The 25,602-nt window shown below is 39.0% G+C and overlaps 1 protein-coding gene across 1 annotated transcript in view; it reads right to left on the minus strand.

The window, feature by feature from the left end:
- Nucleotides 1-25,602, minus strand: part of LOC311040388 (NACHT, LRR and PYD domains-containing protein 3-like) — a 75,070-nt gene that overhangs the window by 47,757 nt on the left and 1,711 nt on the right. Inside the window, exons 2-3 of the mRNA XM_084050642.1 lie at nucleotides 24,148-24,184; nucleotides 16,410-16,466 (exon numbers count right to left, since the gene is read on the minus strand). The gene's annotated coding sequence lies outside the window, so the exon portion shown is untranslated. The remainder of the gene's footprint in view (nucleotides 1-16,409; nucleotides 16,467-24,147; nucleotides 24,185-25,602) is intronic.

Below are 25,602 nucleotides of genomic sequence, written 5' to 3' on the forward strand. Positions count from 1 at the left end.
CAAAAAGGATTAATCTCAAAATGATACACCGCTATGAATTGTGAAATAAAACATAATTCTGGACAGCACAAACAGAAATGGGAAAATGATATCGAATATGTATATACGATGAAAGAATGGGAAGATCTACTACAGAGCTCACAGAAAACTCTGGTTATAGCACTAATCACAGACTTATACAATTCAAGATACTCCATCGTGTGTATTACACCCCACAGAGGATGCATCGATTTAGCCCCAACACACCTCCTACATGCCCACGATGTCAATCAGAGAATGGATACCTCATACATATGTTCTGGAAGTGTACACATCTGAATAGCTTTTGGAAGAATATTTATAAATATATGTCTGAGATACTACAAAAAGAGGTTCCCCCTGACCCCCGAATATCCATACTGGGAGATGTAGAGATGCTCACGGAATTCACCAAGGATGAGAGGAAATCGATACTACTAATAATGACGGCAGCAAAAAAATGCATACTGACCAATTGGAAAGCTAACCAACCGCCCACACTCAAACAATGGTGGAGAGAACTTCTGTCATACTCCCCCTCAGAAAAAATCATGTACAATGTGAAAGGGAAACCAATGAAATTTGATAGGATATGGGGAAACATTACCAATAATGTACGAAATATTGAAGGGAAACTATCCCAATAGGGGAAAAAAACTAAAAACTAAAATAAAGATAAAATAGTAATAAAAAATATAGCTGCAAGCAGCGATAATACGGGGCCAGTGAATAAAGAGAGAGAGAGAGACATGGAAACGGAATAGATTGAAGAGAGAGAGAGAGTGACATGGAAACAATAGATTGATGAGAGAGAGAGATGGAAACATAATGGTTTGATTGGACATCTCAACCTACTGCCATTAACAGGATTCGAACTCTCAACCTTCAGACTAATAGGCTGCAACACTACCTATAGTGCTATAGCTTTGTCCAGGCTGATATTGTCTGTTGAAGATCATAAACTCTTGCCTTCTTTCATGAACCAAGCCCCTGTTTCACTAACACTAAGATCACTCGTTCACAAACCATTTACCAATGAAGAAATTGTACATCTCCTCAGAACCAAAACTAGTGAAAGTAGCCGATCTACAAGCTCACAAACCATGAAAAGTTGTGAGATTGTAGATCAGCTATTTTCAGATAAAGTATGTCATACGTTGAAAAAACGTACTCTCAAATAAGCATTTCACGTTATCTTTACCATTTGCACATGTATTCATTGATACAGTCATGTTGTTTGCAATTCAACTTAAATTAAGTCTGCATCAAGTGAGGCTTGAACTGGCGACCTTGAGATTGTGAGGCATTCATTTAAGGGAGACGCCATTGGCCCAACAGACAAGTAATTGTGAAAAAGGAGATCACACAGATGATACAGTTACACGCAAATAGCTGAAATATCCTGGGTTTAAGTGTTTTTCAAACTGCTCAAAATTGCGGACAATCTAAGGGCGGAGCTTAATGGTCAAATCGATACGTGTGTTCCTCATGAGTCAAGGCACATGTGTAAGCAAGTTTCACGACTTTCGGCCAAACGAGGCATGACTTATGCCTGTTTAAAGTCTGCCTTTTCAAAAAATTGCTATAGCGCCCCCTTTTGGCCAATTGGAGTGAGATTGGTTTCCGTGATATTTGGAATGACCCTGTACATTTCTGCAAAGTTTCAAAGAAATGTGAGTCTGCATGTATGTTTTAGGCACAGATGAATAATTTTCATAAAACTGTAATAGTTAAAATCTATCTCCTCCTGGGATCTTCACGAAACGTTTAACACTTGAACTTTGGACCACTGCCTACAAAAAATTCCAACGGATTTTCCATAAGTGAAAAAAATGCAGAAGTTAGAAGCCAATGACTGTTTTACATATAATTCAAAATGGTGGGCGATCTAAAGGTCAGAGGTCAAAAGTCAGACCACAAAAGTTGTCGGGCATGAAGAGACGCATGTGTGTATCGAAGTTTCATGGTTGTAGGTCAAACAGGGCATGAGTTATACCTGTTCAAAGTTGGCACTTTCAATTGAGTGCTATAGCGCCACCCTTTGACGAATGAGTGTGAGAATTATTTCTTGGTAGTTTTTCAAGAGCATCTACCATATGGCCGAGTTTCGTAAAAAGCGTATGCACGGTTAAGCCAGAACTGGCAAAAACAAGTATTTTTCAAACTGCTCAAAATTGCGGAAAATCTAAGGGCGGAGCTTAATGGTCAAATCGATACGTGTGTTCCTCATGAGTCAAGGCACATGTGTAAGCAAGTTTCACGACTTTCGGCCAAACGAGGCATGACTTATGCCTGTTTAAAGTCTGCCTTTTCAAAAAATTGCTATAGCGCCCCCTTTTGGCCAATTGGAGTAAGATTGTTTTCAGTGATATTTGGAATGACCCTGTACATTTCTGCAAAGTTTCAAAGAAATGTGAGTCTGCATGTATGTTTTAGGCACAGATGAATAATTTTCATAAAACTGTAATAGTTAAAATCTATCTCCTCCTGGGATTTTTGAGCAATCTGCACGAAACGTTTAACACTTGAACTTTGGACCACTGCCTACAAAAATGTCCAACGGATTTTCCATAAGTGAAAAAATGCAGAAGTTAGGAGCCAATGACTGTTTTTCATATAATTCAAAATGGTGGGAGATCTAAAGGTCAGAGGTCAAAAGTCAGAGTGTGAAAGTTGTTCAGCATGAGGAGACGCATATGTGTATCCAAGTTTCATGGCTGTAGGTCAAACAGGGCATGAGTTGTACCTGTTCAAAGTTGGCATTTTCAATTGAGTGCTATAGCGCCACCTTTGGACGAAAGATTGTGAGAATTATTTTTTGATCGTTTTTCATGACCATCTACCATATGGCCGAGTTTCGTAAAAAGCGACAGCACGGTTCAGCCAGAACTGCGAAAAGTGGCAGAAGTAAAAAAAGTGACAGAATATAGCTGCAAGCAGCGATAATACGGGGCCAGTGAATAAAGAGAGAGAGAGAGAGACATGGAAATGGAATAGATTGAAGAGAGAGAGAGTGACATGGAAACAATAGATTGATGAGAGAGAGAGATGGAAACATAATGGTTTGATTGGACATCTCAACCTACTGCCATTAACAGGATTCGAACTCTCAACCTTCAGACTAATAGGCTGCAACACTACCTATAGTGCTATAGCTTTGTCCAGGCTGATATTGTCTGTTGAAGATCATAAACTCTTGCCTTCTTTCATGAACCAAGCCCCTGTTTCACTAACACTAAGATCACTCGTTCACAAACCATTTACCAATGAAGAAATTGTACATCTCTTCAGAACCAAAACTAGTGAAAGTAGCCGATCTACAAGCTCACAAACCATGAAAAGTTGTGAGATTGTAGATCAGCTATTTTCAGAATAAAGTATGTCATACGTTGAAAAAACGTACTCTCAAATAAGCATTTCAGGTTATCTTTACCATTTGCACAGAGCTCAGAGCTCAGCTCTGGACCTGTTTTATTATTCGCTTTATTCTGTCACTTCTGCCACTTTTCGCAGTTCTGGCTGAACCGCGCTGTCGCTTTTTACGAAACTCGGACATATGGTAGATGGTCATGAAAAACGATCAAGAAATAATTCTCACAATCTTTCGTCCAAAGGTGGCGCTATAGCACTCAATTGAAAATGGCAACTTTGAACAGGTACAACTCATGCCCTGTTTGACCTACAGCCATGAAACTTGGATACACATATGCGTCTCCTCATGCTGAACAACTTTCACCCTCTGACTTTTGACCTCTGACCTTTAGATCTCCCACCATTTTGAATTATATGAAAAACAGTCATTGGCTCCTAACTTCTGCATTTTTTCACTTATGGAAAATCCGTTGGAAATTTTTGTAGGCAGTGGTCCAAAGTTCAAGTGTCAAACGTTTCGTGCAGATTGCTCAAAAATCCCAGGAGGAGATAGATTTTAACTATTACAGTTTTATGAAAATTATTCATCTGTGCCTAAAACATACATGCAGACTCACATTTCTTTGAAACTTTGCAGAAATGTACAGGGTCATTCCAAATATCACTGAAACCAATCTTACTCCAATTGGCCAAAAGGGGGCGCTATAGCAATTTTTTGAAAAGGCAGACTTTAAACAGGCATAAGTCATGCCTCGTTTGGCCGAAAGGTACAACTCATGCCCTGTTTGACCTACAGCCATGAAACTTGGATACACATATGCGTCTCCTCATGCTGAACAACTTTCACCCTCTGACTTTTGACCTCTGACCTTTAGATCTCCCACCATTTTGAATTATATGAAAAACAGTCATTGGCTCCTAACTTCTGCATTTTTTCACTTATGGAAAATCCGTTGGAAATGTTTGTAGGCAGTGGTCCAAAGTTCAAGTGTCAAACGTTTCGTGCAGATTGCTCAAAAATCCCAGGAGGAGATAGATTTTAACTATTACAGTTTTATGAAAATTATTCATCTGTGCCTAAAACATACATGCAGACTCACATTTCTTTGAAACTTTGCAGAAATGTACAGGGTCATTCCAAATATCACTGAAACCAATCTTACTCCAATTGGCCAAAAGGGGGCGCTATAGCAATTTTTTGAAAAGGCATACTTTAAACAGGCATAAGTCATGCCTCGTTTGGCCGAAAGTCGTGAAACTTGCTTACACATGTGCCTTGACTCATGAGGAACACACGTATCGATTTGACCATTAAGCTCCGCCCTTAGATTTTCCGCAATTTTGAGCAGTTTGAAAAATACTTGTTTTTGCCAGTTCTGGCTTAACCGTGCATACGCTTTTTACGAAACTCGGCCATATGGTAGATGCTCATGAAAAACTACCAAGAAATAATTCTCACACTCATTCGTCAAAGGGTGGCGCTATAGCACTCAATTGAAAGTGCCAACTTTGAACAGATACAACTCATGCCCTGTTTGACCTACAACCATGAAACTTCGATACACACATGCGTCTCTTCATGCCCGACAGCTTTTGTGGTCTGACTTTTGACCTCTGACCTTTAGATCGCCCACCATTTTGAATTATATGTAAAACAGTCATTGGCTCCTAACTTCTGCATTTTTTCACTTATGGAAAATCCGTTGGAAATTTTTGTAGGCAGAGGTCCAAAGTTCAAGTGTTAAACGTTTCGTGCAGATTGCTTAAAAATCCCAGGAGGAGATAGATTTTAACTATTACAGTTTAAAGAAAATTATTCATCTGTGCCTAAAACATACATGCAGACTCACATTTCTTTGAAACTTTGCAGAAATGTACAGGGTCATTCCAAATATCACTGAAACCAATCTTACTCCAATTGGCCAAAAGGGGGCGCTATAGCAATTTTTTGAAAAGACAGACTTTAAACAGGCATAAGTCATGCCTCGTTTGGCCGAAAGTCGTGAAACTTGCTTACACATGTGCCTTGACTCATGAGGAACACCCGTATCGATTTGACCATTAAGCTCCGCCCTTAGATTTTCCGCAATTTTGAGCAGTTTGAAAAACACTTAAACCCAGCATTTTTCAGCTATTTGCGTGAAACTGTATCATCTGTGTGATCTCCTTTTTCACAGTTACTTGTCTGTTGGGCCAATGGCGTCTCCCTTAAATGAATGCCTCACAATCTCAAGGTCGCCAGTTCAAGCCTCACTTGATGTAGACTTAATTTAAGTTGAATTGCAAACAACATGACTGTATCAATGAATACATGTGCAAATGGTAAAGATAACCTGAAATGCTTATTTGAGAGTACGTTTTTTACGTATGACATACTTCATTCTGAAAATAGCTGATCTACAATCTCACAACTTTTCATGGTTTGTGAGCTTGTAGATCGGCTACTTTCATTAGTTTTGGTTCTGAGGAGATGTACAATTTCTTCATTGGTAAATGGCTTGTGAACGAGTGATCTTAGTGTTAGTGAAACAGGGGCTTGGTTCATGAAAGAAGGCAAGAGTTCATGATCTTCAACAGACAATATCAGCCTGGACAAAGCTATAGCACTATAGGTAGTGTTGCAGCCTATTACTCTGAAGGTTGAGAGTTCGAATCCTGTTAATGGCAGTAGGTTGAGATGTCCAATCAAACCATTATGTTTCCATCTCTCTCTCTCATCAATCTATTCCGTTTCCATGTCTCTCTCTCTCTCTATTCACTGGCCCCGTATTATCGCTGCTTGCAGCTATATTTACGGGGCCAGAGCTCTGCTCTGGACACGTATTGTTATTCGCATTATTCTGTCACTTCTTCTTCTTCTGCCACTTTTCGCAGTTCTGGCTGAACCGCGCTGTCGCTTTTTACGAAACTCGGCCATATGGTAGATGGTCATGAAAAACGATCAAAAAATAATTCTCACAATCTTTCGTCCAAAGGTGGCGCTATAGCACTCAATTGAAAATGCCAACTTTGACCAGGTACAACTCATGCCCTGTTTGACCTACAGCCATGAAACTTGGATACACATATGCGTCTCCTCATGCTGAACAACTTTCACCCTCTGACTTTTGACCTCTGACCTTTAGATCTCCCACCATTTTGAATTATATGAAAAACAGTCATTGGCTCCTAACTTCTGCATTTTTTCACTTATGGAAAATCCGTTGGAAATTTTTGTAGGCAGTGGTCCAAAGTTCAAGTGCTAAACGTTTCGTGCAGATTGCTCAAAAATCCCAGGAGGAGATAGATTTTAACTATTACAGTTTAAAGAAAATTATTCATCTGTGCCTAAAACATACATGCAGACTCACATTTCTTTGAAACTTTGCAGAAATGTACAGGGTCATTCCAAATATCACTGAAACCAATCTTACTCCAATTGGCCAAAAGGGGGCGCTATAGCAATTTTTTGAAAAGGCAGACTTTAAACAGGCATAAGTCATGCCTCGTTTGGCCGAAAGTCGTGAAACTTGCTTACACATGTGCCTTGACTCATGAGGAACACACGTATCGATTTGACCATTAAGCTCCGCCCTTAGATTTTCCGCAATTTTGAGCAGTTTGAAAAATACTTGTTTTTGCCAGTTCTGGCTTAACCGTGCATACGCTTTTTACGAAACTCGGCCATATGGTAGATGCTCATGAAAAACTACCAAGAAATAATTCTCACACTCATTCGTCAAAGGGTGGCGCTATAGCACTCAATTGAAAGTGCCAACTTTGAACAGGTACAACTCATGCCCTGTTTGACCTACAACCATGAAACTTCGATACACACATGCATCTCTTCATGCCCGACAACTTTCGTGGTCTGACTTTTGACCTCTGACCTTTAGATCTCCCACCATTTTGAATTATATGAAAAACAGTCATTGGCTCCTAACTTCTGCATTTTTTCACTTATGGAAAATCCGTTGGAAATTTTTGTAGGCAGAGGTCCAAAGTTCAAGTGGTAAACGTTTCGTGCAGATTGCTCAAAAATCCCAGGAGGAGATAGATTTGAACTATTACAGTTTTATGAAAATTATTCATCTGTGCCTAAAACATACATGCAGACTCACATTTCTTTGAAACTTTGCAGAAATGTACAGGGTCATTCCAAATATCACTGAAACCAATCTTACTCCAATTGGCCAAAAGGGGGCGCTATAGCAATTTTTTGAAAATGCAGACTTTAAACAGGCATAAGTCATGCCTCGTTTGGCCGAAAGTCGTGAAACTTGCTTACACATGTGCCTTGACTCATGAGGAACACACGTATCGATTTGACCATTAAGCTCCGCCCTTAGATTGTCCGCAATTTTGAGCAGTTTGAAAAACACTTAAACCCAGGATTTTTCAGCTATTTGCGTGAAACTGTATCATCTGTGTGATCTCCTTTTTCACAGTTACTTGTCTGTTGGGCCAATGGCGTCTCCCTTAAATGAATGCCTCACAATCTCAAGGTCGCCAGTTCAAGCCTCACTTGATGTAGACTTAATTTAAGTTGAATTGCAAACAACATGACTGTATCAATGAATACATGTGCAAATGGTAAAGATAACCTGAAATGCTTATTTGAGAGTACGTTTTTTTACGTATGACATACTTCATTCTGAAAATAGCTGATCTACAATCTCACAACTTTTCATGGTTTGTGAGCTTGTAGATCGGCTACTTTCACTAGTTTTGGTTCTGAGGAGATGTACAATTTCTTCATTGGTAAATGGCTTGTGAACGAGTGATCTTAGTGTTAGTGAAACAGGGGCTTGGTTCATGAAAGAAGGCAAGAGTTTATGATCTTCAACAGACAATATCAGCCTGGACAAAGCTATAGCACTATAGGTAGTGTTGCAGCCTATTAGTCTGAAGGTTGAGAGTTCGAATCCTGTTAATGGCAGTAGGTTGAGATGTCCAATCAAACCATTATGTTTCCATCTCTCTCTCTCATCAATCTATTGTTTCCATGTCACTCTCTCTCTCTTCAATCTATTCCGTTTCCATGTCTCTCTCTCTCTCTATTCACTGGCCCCGTATTATCGCTGCTTGCAGCTATATTGTTGTTTGCAATTCAACTTAAATTAAGTCTGCATCAAGTGAAGCTTGAACTGGCGACCTTGAGATTGTGAGGCATTCATTTAAGGGAGACGCCATTGGCCCAACAGACAAGTAACTGTGAAAAAGGAGATCACACAGATGATACAGTTTCACGCAAATAGCTGAAAAATCCTGGGTTTAAGTGTTTTTCAAACTGCTCAAAATTGCGGACAATCTAAGGGCGGAGCTTACTGGTCAAAGCGATAGATGTGTTCCTCATGAGTCAAGGCACAAGTGTAAGCAAGTTTCACGACTTTCGGCCAAACGAGGCATGACTTTTGCCTGTTTAAAGTTTGCATTTTCAAAAAATTGCTATAGCGCCCCCCTTTGGCCAATTGGAGTGAGATTGGTTTCAGTGATATTTGGAATGACTCTCTACATTACTGCAACGTTTCAAAGAAATGTGAGTCTTGCATGTATGTGTTAGGGGCAGATGAATAATTTTCATAAAACTGCAATAGTTAAAATCTATTTCCTCCTGGGATTTTTGAGTAATCTGCACGAAACATTTTACACATGAACTTAGGACCTTTGCCGACAAAACAAAAGCGGCGGATTTTCCATAAGTGAAAAAAATCAGAAGTTATGAGCCAATGGCTGTTTTTCATATAATTCAAAATGGTGGGCGATCTAAAGGTCAGAGGTCAAAAGTCAGACCACGAAAGTTGTCGGGCATGAAGAGACGCATGTGTGTATCGAAGTTTCATGGTTGTAGGTCAAACAGGGCATGAGTTGTACCTGTTCAAAGTTGGCACTTTCAATTGAGTGCTATAGCGCCACCCTTTGACGAATGAGTGTGAGAATTATTTCTTGGTAGTTTTTCATGAGCATCTACCATATGGCCGAGTTTCTTAAAAAGCGTATGCACGGTTAAGCCAGAACTGGCAAAAACAAGTATTTTTCAAACTGCTCAAAATTGCGGAAAATCTAAGGGCGGAGCTTAATGGTCAAATCGATACGTGTGTTCCTCATGAGTCAAGGCACATGTGTAAGCAAGTTTCACGACTTTCGGCCAAACGAGGCATGACTTATACCTGTTTAAAGTCTGCCTTTTCAAAAAATTGCTATAGCGCCCCCTTTTGGCCAATTGGAGTAAGATTGGTTTCAGTGATATTTGGAATGACCCTGTACATTTCTGCAAAGTTTCAAAGAAATGTGAGTCTGCATGTATGTTTTAGGCACAGATGAATAATTGTCATAAAACTGTAATAGTTCAAATCTATCTCCTCCTGGGATTTTTGAGCAATCTGCACGAAACGTTTAACACTTGAACTTTGGACCTCTGCCTACAAAAATTTCCAACGGATTTTCCATAAGTGAAAAAATGCAGAAGTTAGGAGCCAATGACTGTTTTTCATATAATTCAAAATGGTGGGAGATCTAAAGGTCAGAGGTCAAAAGTCAGAGTGTGAAAGTTGTTCAGCATGAGGAGACGCATATGTGTATCCAAGTTTCATGGCTGTAGGTCAAACAGGGCATGAGTTGTACCTGGTCAAAGTTGGCATTTTCAATTGAGTGCTATAGCGCCACCTTTGGACGAAAGATTGTGAGAATTATTTTTTGATCGTTTTTCATGACCATCTACCATATGGCCGAGTTTCGTAAAAAGCGACAGCGCGGTTCAGCCAGAACTGCGAAAAGTGGCAGAAGAAGAAGAAGAAGAAGAAGTGACAGAATACTGCCAATAACAAAACAGGTCCAGAGCTGAGCTCTGGCCCCGTAATAAAAAAAATAAAAATAAGTAGTATCGATCTCCTCACAACAGCTAGGTCCAAGGGCTATAAATAGTATGAAAATCGAATAACCATGTATAAACAACTATGTATGAACTGGTATAAATGCTGACCATGCAAGGGAAGGAGGGGAGGAAGGGGGAGAGGAGGGAAAAAAACAAGAAAAAACTTGAATATACATTTGTTATTATTATTTTTGTTTTACCTGGCTTCTGTTACGTATTATTATTATCATTGTTACTATGGTCATTATCATTATTGCTATTATTATTATTATTATTATTATTATGATTTGTTATTGCTATATTGCTATTGTTGTTTTTTGTAGTTTTTTTCTGTCTTTTACTCTTTTTAATTTTTTATGTAAAATAACTGAGGGTATGGTGAAATGGTGAAACGTTGAACTGAGAGATCAAAAAGACAAAGAGAGAGAAAAATTGGTGAACTTGTATTTGTGCTGGTGGGGAAGGCATGGGGTAACGAAATGTTTTTAATGTAAAAAATCGAATAAAAAGAGATATATATTTAAAAAAAAGGAGACAATAAAATATGCTGCTATTAATTCACATTTAGGCTTTTATGAAAGTGAAGTAAAACTTGTACTTCAGCCGATCTACAAGCTCACAAAATGTCTTCTATTTTTATTATTTGAAACAGAGCTTAAGTGGTTCATTCATAATGCACTTTTTCCCTTCCTAGAAATGTAGTCAAAAAGTACAATATTTGTTTTTGAAATGGAGTGAAAGTAATAAATATCTTAAATACTCTCAGAAGTCCTAAAATCTAAATTACTTTAGCAAATGTTTGAGACCGTTGTGGAAATAATAATCAAACCAAAATAGCCGATATACAAGCTCACAACGCATTGTGAGCTACTAAACAAGCTCTATGTACAATCATTTCAATAACCTCCCCAACATAATGCTACTAAACTAGCCCTATATACAATCATTTAAATAACCTCCCCAATCCAAAATCGAGTAGCACCGATCATAGCACTATGTCACACAAAGCTAGGCCAATCAAACCCAGATCAAGTTTGTGACATTTTATGCAACCTCTGTTGGTCAATCAAATCCGGATGATAGGTTTTGTGACGCTCACCCAAGATAGGCTTTCTGGTAGCTTCAATGTTGCAACTGTTGTGTGGGAAAGACTGACCATCAGCAATGGTGTAATTTGTGCTTTGGATAAATGAAGAGAATAAACTCTAGTACTGAAACCTGAGTCTTACAGTGGTTTCACACATTTTGTCCAACAATGTCCACAAACAGGAGTTATGAGCCACACACAATCTGTCTGTGTGCGTGTGACGTGTGACGTGTGTGGTAGACGGTTACATGTCGGGAAGCCGACATGACGCCTTTCCGACGTTTACTAACCCTATACCTAACCCTAACCCTAACCGCACGCGGAAGCCACGTAGTCGGAGTAGTGGGATGTCGGAATTATGAGCGGTACCCGTGGTAGACAGGTGTTATTCCCATAGCAGATAAGCTTAATGTAAGTATTGATGATTAAAAGACGATTAGATTATTAGATACGACTGAACTTTTTTCAGGACTTCACACTAATGAGTCTGACTCCCAAACCCACATGGAGCAACTGGTGTTCAACACATTGTTGTTCCCCTTGTAACCACATGAACCCCAGCATCCCTATTCTGGTCATGTTATAATAGGCCAACATTCTGTAAAAAGCACAATCTACAATATCACAACGAGATACATTTGAATGCGTTATGAGCTTGTAGATCAGCTATTTTCAGCAAAGAGATGTGGTAGTAGTATAGACCCATAGGTCAACTAAGTATAGGGTTTAAGTGGTTAAGGAGTGTGTTCTACATACATTTGAGCTGTTCTTGTTCATCAATGTTATTTCCTGAATGTTTGTCAAGCTCCTTCCCGTCATGCTCTCTCTTAAGCACCTACACCAGTGAGAGTGGTGAGGCATTCTGGGAGATGTAGTGTTTGCAATGGCGGCCATGTTGTGATGTGACAGCCGATCCGATATGGGAATTCATAGATACAAAAACGTAGATACCTCATTGGCTGCTGCAGTTCATTGGAGCGATGTGTCACCATGGCCGCCATATTGGGAAGGAGGAGCCGAGCCTTCTAATGCATGTCTGTCTATTGAAGCAGGCAGTCTCTCTACTATTAAAATCATAACTCACTGAATTTTTTACTTTTCAAGCCGTTAAGTTTGTAACAAATGCAAGACATGGAGTTATGGATCCATCATTATGGTTATATTTAAAATGTATGTTTTAATACCAAAATACTTTATCTGATCAGGTAACAGTAATAGTCATAAAACATTTATGTCTCTAGTCACTGAAATAGACAATAATATGAAATATGCAGATATACCACATCACAGAAATAGCCTTTTCTGTTTAAATCCAACACCCTCCTTATATTTTGGGATCAAATCACATTTGAAAGACAGTAATTTACCATCATTGACAGTCTCTGTTCCATATTCTAATGACACTGAAAGCATACTGTACATAACACATAACACTCCAAGAAAGTTGAAAGCAATTATAACATCAAAGTTGCAGAGCAGTAGCCTATATCATAATGGTTAACAAATAAAATAAATGAATAAAGTAAAATAACTAAAATCCCTGAAAGATAACGTTTTTGCACAAGTTTTGCTGTGTTGCCACTCTGTAATTTGTGTGTAGTTTGGCGATGTGGTGAAGCAAGCCTCAATTAGTAAAATTGAGACACAACTTAAGACAATAACACAAACACTTTGTTCTGAACCAATCTCATCCCAAGCTGCACATAGACTAACCCTGTCTCTTGTTGCAGTGGAGTTCTGCTGAGTTCCAAGCTGCTGCTTATCTGCCTCTTATGAGCTCCCCTCCACAATATGGCGCCCGCGGGGACATACAGCCCCAGAATCCAATGTGGCGTTTACCTTTTTATGTCTATGTGGGAATGCACCATAGACATAAGTAGGTAAACGCCTTATTGGCCACTGGGCCGCACATCAACACCACCTCCATATTACTCTATGTAGGGAAGCTGCTATAACTGCAAGAAGTATGTCTGGGTTGTATAGAATAGAAGTCCCTGAGACTAAACTCTTTTTTTGTTTTATAACCATTACTGTTACTTTGTAAGATTGTTATGGTATGAAAGCCCACATTTTGTATTTAACCTCTTATCCTGTATCATACTGTACTACATGTCTGACATTTATAACAAATCAAACCACAGGAAAATTGGTTGAGAATTCTGCGAGTTACGATGATTTTAATACTGGAGAGATCTCCTACTTTAATAGACATACATCATTAGGAGGCGTGGCTTTCCCCACAAAATATAGCGGCCGTGATGACCCTCAGAGGCCAATGAGGTATAGAGACACACAGGAACTACAAATTTCACGCCCACAATTGCGACAGTGCACCCACGCAAGTCAATGCATTCTCTATGAGATTAATATGAGAGTTAGCCTACTTTTAAAATTATCCTACATGAACTGGAGACGATATAGAGTTACACTGGCTCCCCATAGCGGCTCGCATCCAGTTTAAAACCCTGGTGCCAGCCTATAGGGCAGTGAAAGGAACAGCTCCTTCTTACCTTCGGGCTATGGTTGATGCCTACACCCCTGCCCGACCACTTCGGTCTGCCACCTCGGGGCGACTGGTTGCCTCGTCACTCAAGGGTCCTTCTGGCCAATCCACACGCTCACGACTTTTTTCTGTTCTGGCCCCACAGTGGTGGAATGAACTTCCCACTGATGTCAGGACAGCAGAGTCACTGCCCATCTTTCGCCACAGGCTGAAAACCCACCTCTTCAGGAAACACTACCCTTCCTCTTTGCCTGGCCTACTTGTTGTTAACTAGTTGTACAGTTGGTGCCTAATGAGTTTGTCGTTTTTCTTCTAGCATCTCATGTGTGTCACGCAGGGCATGTGTTATTTCCACTCTGTGCCACTAGGGGCAGCAGCGGTCTACTGCCTACTGCACTGTCTACTGCCTTATCCCACTGTATCCTCTCCAAACTGTACATACTTCGCTACTTTACACTTTTGTATTATGTTTTGACACTTGCTTTGGAAAATGTAAACGTATGTTTTCTCATGCCAATAGCTAATTTGAATTGCAAAATTGTTTGTTTTGGGGTTTTTAGGCACTGTTTTTCCTAGAAAGACAGAGAAAAATCCTGTCTGTTGCTTACAGTACAAGATGTGACATTTATATTAAGCAAAATATTAAGCAAATAAAGTTAGATAGCATGATGCTGAGCTAAACAGTAGTTTAATTTCAACGTCTTAATTGATAAAACGAGACGGGAAAATGGGCCGCTCTCTCTAAACGTATTTTTTCTCATGCCAATGGCTCATTTGAATTGACAAATTGTTTGTTTGTTTATTTCTGTGGTTCAGTTGCACTATATCTATATATATTCAATTCAATGGCTTTTATATTTTATTTGTGTATGTTAAACGGATATATTGTCTTCAAATCTGTACTTATGGCGTAGTCCTCCTTAGTTCAGTGGTCAGAGCACATGTCAATACAGTTTTTCTCTGTGTTCGACCATGGGTTCGATCCTGGGGTCATGCTTTCTGTGTGTGCACTTACAGTATGCCGTGTATCTCTTTCTTTGAGCGGACGGGGGGGTTCTATCAAGGCAGGCTATTTGTTCAGATGCAACAAATAGCCTGCCTGAGTGGGATTGAAATGGTAATTGATATCTAAAAGAAGGAGGGAGGGAGCGTGTGGAGTCCCCAAGGGGAGACAGTGGCCAATGAAATCACAGGAAAAAGGGTCAATTTGAACTCAAGTTCGCTTGTGTGGTAGGTCGGCTTAAAGGACAACTTAGTTTTTTTTACCTCAAGGGTTCATTTATTAGTTTGTAATGATAATAGAAAGCTGTAAATGAAAAAAATAACACTCATCTTTTAATTATTGTTATAGCGATTTTTTAACTAGGGGTAATTCGGGTAATTGGAATTGGATTTTACACAATAAACCGGCTATTTTTGGCTCTGTGAGGCCGAAGGCATGGAGGCCAGGAACATTCACCAAAAATAGCCGATCTGCAAGCTTACATATGTCGCGACACAATGTCTAGTTTTGTATAAATCTATTTGAATAGATCACTCTGACGTGCACAGTAGCCTACAAAATTAAATTTAAGTGATATCTCTACATATATATATATATATCTCAATATTGTACTTACTATACGCACACGCATTTGCGTCTCCACATGTTCATAAATCAATCCATCCGAACAAAGGTAATCCAATAAAGGATAGATCAATAAAGAATCCATATAGTCCAGGGAATAATCTGACAGGAGCTAATCCACAACTCAGCAGCGAATCTCACTGGTATAATGACTCATTGATAGATATTCCTGTGCGTATTCTCCAGTGATTGTGGCAAGAAGTTATTTATTCCACAAATAGGCCTATGCCTAGCTAAATAGATTGCCCTTATATATGGTTTCACATAGGCTGACTTCACCAATAATTAGTATAACAATTATAATGCCACAATGTTTAATAGCATAAATGATAAAATCTTCAAAAAAAAATGTTAAAGCGAAATTAGCCGATCTACAAGCTCACAAGCTGTCATGATGAGGTTGTGCAGCCTATATATTTGTTATTAGATGTATAATAAAGTATATAGGGCTTAAGTAGTAACATGAACACATAAGACCTTGAATAAGTGTGGAAAAACACTTTGATTTGTGATCAGATTGACTGCTTAATTACTAAATCTCCATGGTAACTAATGTAGCATTGCTTTAATGAAACCGAGTCATGGATAAACATATCCAGGATAACTGTCTAAATTAATCCGGTTAGATAACTCGGCTTTCATGAAACCAATTCATGGCTAAACCAAGAGACAGTTTAAAACTACAGCAGAGAAATCACACATCAGGTGGTGTAGTTTTACAATGAGTCCACTAGATGGTGAACATTACCCACATCAACTGACAAAGACTCAATTAGAAAAAGATGTTGAACATTGCTTTATAGGTTCAGTTGAAACATGGATTGTTGTTAATATAAAGAAGTTATGTGAAATGGTGTATTTCAGTCCTGGGGAGGTGAGGCTGTTTTGTTCACTTAATGAAGTAAATGTGTATCTGTCAAACAGCTCTGATACGTCATGCATGACTCACCAATGGAATGACCTTCAGTAACATCTGTTGTTACCTGGTGTTTCTATCTGTCCATCACTGAAAACAAAGACAATACATTATATAGATGTTGAGCCATAAGTTCAGACACAGTTGTTAGAAGTGATCTAGTGATGAGTGTGCACATATCTAATCTAATCTATGTAATTCCGCCATCTATGTCATTATTATATAATGACAATTATATAGTTCAAGTATAAGAGTAGGTGTCTACGATCTGTATTGATTTAAGTAATTATATCCACTGCTGTCATGAATGGCAAATAACAGTTCAATAAAGGATTTTAAACACAGAACAATAGAAACTCTATACTGGTATATACAGTATGCTGTATTTTGTGGATAAAACATAGAGTGAAGTACAATCAAGACACAGTGAAGACATTCATGTTTTAATGCTTGTTATCATCAACAATGTACATGCGTTGCAATATTCATGGATTTTCTACATCCATAGTTTGTCATAGTGTTGTTGCTATTGTATTGTTTTACATGACTGAGTGGTTTATGATTTATTACAGAACATACTGTAGCACACTCTACTGCAGGAGTGGGCAACTCTGATGATGGAGAGGGCCACTATATTACCACACTCACTCCAGCGGGCCACATTGCATAATACTGTCGGGCAGAAATCTAGATCTAGATCTGCTATTTTTGCTATGTTTGAATTGGAATCCAGATTTTTTTCCTGAAAAGTATATTTTTTATTTAATTTCAAATGCATTTAGTTATACTCATGTTAACTTTATGAACTTGAATGCAAATACATTGGACATAAAAAAGACAATAGAATGATAATACTAGTCATTAAGCTACTAATATAGACTGAAGTAATTAAAGCGGGTCATGTTTGCATGTTTGGAATCATAACAGCTGAAATCAATAATATATCACTATTCTGATATTAACCTGCGGGCCGCATTAAGTGAAGGTGGGGGACGCATGTGGCCCCCGGGCCGCCAGTTGCCCATGTATGCCCTACTGGGTTCATCACCATGCTGGCTTGTGGACATTTTTGTCAGATGTTATATTTATTATTATATTTTATTATAATAATGAGCGGTCAATAACCACAGACAGAACCACCTAGACTAAATATCATTTTAGTATATCAGTGGTCTCCTGATGTGCCATAGTGTCTGTGACAATGTAATACACATTTTAAAATGATAGTATTTTTGCATTAATGAAATCAGTGTCCTATAAACCTGAAGTTATACATGCAGCATGGTATAAAGACTATACCATGTTTGGGAGTTCAATAATTGGGTCTTATCAGTACCGTCAGTGCTTTCAGCGCACATTACATGAACAAAATTAGAGAACATTAATGAAAAAATGTTTTTGTTATTTCAGATACACTGTCGATAATAAAGGACAAATGATGACCCCTGCCAGAGTGACAGTAACATAGCATAGGTGAGAGACATCACATACCTGCTTACATATTCATGAGAACAAAACACATGTGACAGGTGGGGACAGAGCTGTGGGGCGGGTCTGGATGTGACTATAGATGAAACATCCAGCCAATCAGAGGGAGTGTAAACAACAATCTGGTACCACCCACCAATAAAACAAACATGGGCAAATTCTCCTTCTATAGCACAGCCACCAATGAATGGAATAGTCTAACCCCATCCCTCAAAAAATGCAGTTTGCTGGGCTCATTCAAAACAGCCCTAAAAACTCATCTTTCTGGAGGCCTAAAGAGGAGCTAGTACCAGTTTCCCTGTAGACAGACGACCCCCCCCCCTCCCCTTTTTTTTGTACATATATATATATATATTTTTTTTCTAATGCTTTTTTTGGATATCCATTTTTATTTTCTCATGCCTTTTTTGTACATAGTGGTATATATTTTTTCCTCTGTATTCGTATGTTGATTTTTGAACTGTTTGGTTGCTACTATATATGTCTATGAAATTAATTCAAGGACCCCAACGGTAACAAGCCCGCAAGGACTTTTTTGGCCGGACCTTTTAGACAAAAGCATTATAAATGTAACTGTGTTGTTTTACATCAATCAATCAATCAATCAAAATGTCAGGACCTGTTGACAACCTCTGTATTAGTTGGTGTTTGGGAGGAAGCGCGCGCGCGCACGCGCACGCACGCACGCACACACACACACACACACACACACACACACACACACACACACACACACACACACACACACACACACACACACACACACACACACACACACACACACACACACACACACACACACACACACACACACACAGGGGTGTTCGATATTGAAAAAAATACTATCACGATATTTTTCAAGAAATATCACGATAGACGATTTATATCACCATAATTGTTTTATGTTCGTTTTTAGGATTATTATTATTTTATGATTATTAATAACATATATGATGATTAATTATACTATATGATTATAACATTTTTATAAGATATGATCATGGGGCACGTATAATCATTATATTATATAATATAATGAATCATGATATCTTATTAATTAATGTGTTCACAGACATACAGGCTACATACAGATAGATAGATAGATGGATATAATATTTGTTTTTATGCTGCTCATAGATATAGATATAATATTAGTTTTTATGATGCTGATAGATAGATAGATATAGATATAATATTAGTTTTTATGCTGCTGATAGATATATAGATATAATATTAGTTTTTATGCTGCTGATAGATAGATAGATAGATATATAGATATATAGATATAATATTAGTTTTTATTTTGCTGATAGATAGATAGATAGATAGATAGATAGATAGATAGATATATAGATATAATATTAGTTTTTATGCTGCTGATAGATAGATAGATATAATTTTGTTTTGTTTTGTTTTATTTTCTAGGTTCAACCTCACATGCACTGATATTCTTAACTCCGTTGCCCCCCTTAGGAATTCACGCACTAAAGCACTTTCTGAGCCGTGGCTCAACGACTCAAACGACGCTCTTAGACGCTTATGCAGGCAAGCCGAGAGAAAATGGCAAAAAGATAAACTTCACGTCTCATTAGAGATCCTACGGGACCGCTTCTCTGACTACCAAATAGCCGTCAAACGTGCCAAAACGGACTATATCTCCACCATAGTTTTGAATAATTGCCACAAACACCAAGTTCTTTTTAATGTTTTAATACCCTCGTAAACCACTTTACCCTCCTTTGTGCCTTCATCCACCCTCTGTGAGAATTTTTAAACATTTTTTATTGATAAAATCAATACCCTCAGGTCTGCTCATACACCTGCCTTCCATGTCCCTGCCCCTCCTCTACGTCATGCATCCTTCGACAAATTCGATCCCATATCCCTCTCTGCACTGTCAGATATAGTCAGTCACCTACGGCCCACAAACTGCCCATCTGACAGCCTCTCGCCTCCTAAAAATTGTTTTTAGCTCAGTCGGGCCTACAATTTTAACAATTATTAACCTGCTGGGACACACAGGGTGTGTCCCTGGGACACACAGGGTGTGTCCCAGCAGTCTTTAAACACGCTGTGGTACAGTCTTTAATAAATAAAAAAAATCTTGACCCCTCCGTTTTATCAAATATTAGACCCATTTCCCAACTGCCATTCATGTCCAAGGTCCTGGAAAAGACAGTTTATGCTCAACTGCAACTGTTTTTAAATACCCACGACATCTATGAAAAATTTCAGTCAGGTTTTAGATCAGGTCACAGCACAGAATCAGCACTCTTAAGAGTTTTTAATTACCTTCTTTTAACTGTAGACTCTGGCAGCCCAGCTGTCCTGGTTCTGCTCGACTTGACAGCTGCTTTTGACACGGTAGACCACAATATTTTATTAGCGCGTCTCGAACATAATGTAGGCATCACTGGCACCGCCTTACATTGGTTTAAATCCTATCTTACAAACAGGAGTTTTTCCATCAAACTTGGGGAATTCTCATCCTCTATGGCCCCTATCCTTGGCCCCATACTCTTTTTATTATATACTGTATACTGCCCCTAGGTGAAATCATAGCCAAACATAACATATCTTTTCATTGCTTCGCCGACGACATCCAAATTTACCTGCCCCTTAAGCCAAAAGATAATAACCCAGATCATAACCCATCACAATTACTACAGGACTGCCTAGCAGACATCAAATCTTGGATGAGCTCAAATTTTCTTAACTTAAATGACAGCAAGACAGAGATAATAATTTTCGGCCCCGATTCTCCCATTCCTCCATCCGTCATCCTTGGCCCCCTTAGCACCTATAATCACTCCTCTGTAAAAAAAAAATCACACCCAGTGTGAAGTGGGCGGTGTGTGGTCATCACAACATGACTCACTTTAAAAAAAATATAAATGACTTTTTTTAAAGTCCATACTGCTATTCATAGGGCTGCACATGTGACATGTGTTTCGCTAGCCAATCACAGTCCTGAATTTGCAAAGTCAGCCAATCACATTACAGTTAGTGGTGATGACACTAGCTGTAATGTGATTGGCTGACTTTGCAAAAGTATAGATTTGCATTAACAATGGAAGGGTTAGGGGGTATACAATGCGTTGTAGACTATTGGCCAATCACGGTGCAGGATTGGTCAGTGTCCAAAACTCACTTATAGGGGGCGGCTACACCGCCCCAAAAATCTTGGTGTCACTCTAGATTCAGCACTTAAATTAGATAAACAGGTTAGCTCGGTCGTTAAAACCAGCTTCTTTCACCTCAGACTCCTAGCTAAGATCAAGCCCTATCTCTCGCAACATGATCTCGAGAGGGTCATCCATGCCTTTATTTCGTCAAGACTGGATTACTGTAATTCTTTATATATAGGCATTGACCAATCATTGCTGAGGCGCGCCTGCAGCTGGTCCAAAACGCTGCTGCCCGTCTCCTCACCGGGACAAAGAAGCGTGACCACATCACTCCAGTCTTAGCCTCGCTCCATTGGCTCCCTGTCCGTTTTCGAATAGATTTTAAGATTTTAATGTTCGTTTTTAAAATTCGAAATGGGTTGGCACCCCCGTCCCTTGCCGATCTAATTTCGAATCATTCTCCTCCCAGAGCCTTGAGGTCAGCTGACCAGCTACTGCTGGAGGTGCCGGCAACACCCACTAAAAAAAACAGGGGTGACCGGGCCTTCGCAGTGGCTGCCCCCAGGCTCTGGAATATTCTGCCCCTGCATATCAGTGATATCCCAGTCGCTAGCTACCTTCAAATCACAACTAAAGACTAATTTCTTCTCCCTGGCTTATATCGCCAGTTGATGTATCCCTGCCACTCCATCGACTGGTGCTAATAGTTGATTTGTTTTCATTTGCACTTAATTTTTGTATTTTTGTATGCTATGTCTGTTTATTTTGCATTGTTTGCTGTGTTGTGTTTTTACCTGTACAGCACTTTGTTTGATTTTATCATGTGAAATGTGCTATATAAATAAACTTTGATTTGATTTGATTTGATATGCTGCTGATAGATAGATAGATATATAGATATATAGATATATAGATATATAGATATATAGATATAATATTAGTTTTTATGCTGCTGATATAGATAGATATATAGATATAATATTAGTTTTTATGCTGCTGATAGATAGATAGATATATATAATATTAGTTTTCATGCTGCTGATAGATAGATACAGTAGATAGATATAATATTAGTTTTTATGCTGCTGATAGATAGATACAGTAGATATAATATTAGTTTTTATGCTGCTGATAGATAGATAATCTATTCCTTTTTATCCAGCTGTTGCATCATGTGACATTCAGTGTAGGCTGCTTGATGGTGAGTTAGTAGTGTAACAGACTGCTTCAGACAGAACATCTGACAGTCAGTGGTGGAATGTAACTAAGTACATGTACTTAAGTACAAATTTGAGGAATTTTCACTTTAGGGCGCGCTCTCACCAAAAGTTGGCTGGCCGCTGTTAAACGCAGGTTGTGCGCGGCCACAGTTTTTTGCAGCCAGCGGATTCTAGAAAAAACGCTGTGACGCACCTGTCACTCACATTCAAGACCGTCCCCGTAGCCCGCACCGCCACTAGACACTAGCCACTAGACAAAAAAATGTATTTCCACTTTCACACTTGGGGTTCGCACATCTACATACACATTCAAATTTAAAATATAAAGTAGGCTACTTACCCCATGGCCACGGATGTTACAATCATGTACGGGCCCTCATAAGTATCCGTATCTTCCGTATTGTTCAATAAAAAGGATTTTAATCCAATCAGTGGTCATTTTCTCCGTATGCTTTCAACTGCGCGATCCTAGCGGTTGAGAGGTGTATTGCACTGTTGGTACATTATAACTCTATGGGAAAATGGCCACCAATCGGATTAAAATGCTTTTTATTGAACATTACGGAAGATACGGGTACTTCTGAGGGCCCGTACATGATTGTAAAATCCGTGGCCATGGGGTAAGCACTTTATATTTTAAATCTGAATTTGTATATAGATGTACGAACCCCAAGTGCAAAAGTGAAGACTATTTTTAACTGACAAGACTATTAAATATATAATAGTTAGAGTAATATAATTACACTAAATAAATTATTACATTAACCTGAAGCCTTTGCGACCGCACTGACTTGTAACCAGGCCAGTTCTTTAATGTCAGTCATTTGGAACTCTTTCATGGTCAAATCATAAAGTACTGGGTGAGATGCAACAGCTAGAACCAGTTGGTCCACTGAGAGCACCATGTTGCTTCCTGAGTCTTGGGATGGTCCGCCTTCGACTCACCCGATTGGACAGAGGGGGAAAATCAGCTCCTGCCTCCAGCAGTTTTCTGCTTCTTCGTGTAGAGCGGATAAACGCAAGGTCTGCGCGACAAGCGGAAAAATCTGCTCTTGCGTGAATCCACGCATTTGCATTGACAAAGCATTGGCAGATTCTGCCCCAGAGGGAAAGTAAAAGTGCGGTGGGAGCACGCCCTTACTGGATTATCTTACATTTTCAGTACTTTTACTTCTACTCCATTACATCTCAGAGGAAAATATTGTTCTTTTACTCCACTACAATTTAGTTACTTTGTAGATTTGTATTATTACAAAACACGCATTAACCACTTTATCCCTATATACGTCGGCTATTTGAAAATAGCCGATCTACAAGCTCACAACGCGTTGCTTTGCGACCCATTGTGAGCTTGTGAGTATTTCTGCATTGCAGTACTGATACTTTTACTTAAGTACTTTTTCCACCACTGGAAAAGCACAGGTCACATAATGGATCATTGATATGCATATGCATGCATCCAGCCAGGTCGGTCATTCGTATGTTAATTCATGGTGTTGATAAGCTTTTGTAAGCGAGGTACGAATTGTTGTTTTTAATCGATGCGCGAGGTCCGTCGATCCATGTGCGTGCGTGCACTCTTTATGCGAGGACATAAATGTGATAAATGTGATTTATATATAACTGTATATGTACACAACATAGAACCGGCACTAACAGGACAGGATGAAAAAACAGCCAATCAGGATGTAAGGAAGTTCACCTGCATTTTTAAAAGCGCCCAGGGAGCAGTTACAGGTTAAGAGACTTGTTCATATTTGTATACTTGTATACAATATCAATAATTCAATGATATGTTCACCTACTCCTGAAACATTATGAATATACAGTACAAATATTTCACCATTAACTTATACAATTATTTCATAAACTCATAATACTGTATGTACTAGTAATGTACTAATCAGACCTAATATTCCCTTGTAGGATTCTTACCTGGTGAATTCACATCCAGATCAACCTTCATCTTCATCTGCAGAGGAGACATTGAAAAAGAAGACAATGTTATTTCACCTTCATCAGTGCCGAGTGTGTGATTTGATGGAGGGTGATGTCACATGTTCATATATCATGTAGGATGCTCAATATAATGTTTTATGACTGGTTTGTCATAAAAGGTGTGTAGTTGTGAGACATACCTGCTACATATTCATAACCACAAAGCACATGTGACAAGTGGAGACAGCTTGGCCAGCTATTCTAAACGGTAACAATGTGGGGAAAATAAACCAACAAATAATTAAAACATCTGGACTGTTTTATGCTCCAAATCAGTGGCGTCGTTAGTCGGGGGCTTCGGTGGCTATAGCCACCAATGTTTTATCCAAAGCCACCAATAAAAACATTAAAAAAATATATATATATATATATTATTTTTTTAAAATTATATATCTAACACCCTAACCTAACCCTACCCCTAACCCTAAAACCAAAATAAAGTAACAAAAAACGGGGAAAAAAGTACCCAAATCCGCGAAATAAAACGTGCGTGCGCGGCGGCACGCGGGGGGGGAGGGTCACATGCACGCGCATGAATTTGGCTACTGCATGGTAAGAATAAAAGTAATGCACCTACAGTATGTGAGTGGTGACTTCACATGAATGAAATACAAACAGACAACAAACACAATGTAAGCTACAAACAAGAATGAGATGAAATATCATTCCACAGTTGGCTAGTTTTGAAAATGTGGTCAAGTGTGGGAACTCGGTCAATTCGCTAACACATGCACACATCATATCAAATCCACGTCTAACACATGCATTGTGGGAAAAGGAAAGATATAGAGTGGTTGTGAGCTTGTAGATCTGCTATTTTCACTAAAAACACTGTCAACTATAACCAGTTGGATGCAAAATACTGTATTCACCAACACATTTTCTAAACATAATGTAGCCTACACACTCTGAGAGTATACACATGGAACCAAATGGAACCTTACAGGTCTGTAACTCTGAGAGTGTACAAATGGAACCAAATGGACCCTAACAGGTCTGTAACTCAGAGAGTGTACACATGGAACCAAATGGACCCTTACAGGTCTGTAACTCTGAGAGTGTACACATGGAACCAAATGGACCCTTACAGGTCTGTAACTCAGAGAGTATACACATGGAACCAAATGGACCCTTACAGGTCTGTAACTCTGAGGTTGAGCAGAGTAGATTTCAAAGCAAAGCCTAATTTATGCTCCACTTTACAACTGTGTTGAGCTAGCTCACAGTGTGTCGGTGAGGGCTTGTAGATACATTTTTGCCAATCGACACTGTTGTGCGTCAAAGTATACATTCCGGTAGAGAAAATACAGATCTACAAGCCCATCACATAACTCATCATGCTGTGACATGTTGGAATGTGAGCTTGTAGATCTGTGGTTGTTTGTGCCTCAC

The sequence above is a fragment of the Gymnoscopelus microlampas genome (assembly GCF_963454915.1).
Source record: "Gymnoscopelus microlampas genome assembly, chromosome: 3".
NCBI lineage: Eukaryota > Metazoa > Chordata > Actinopteri > Myctophiformes > Myctophidae > Gymnoscopelus > Gymnoscopelus microlampas.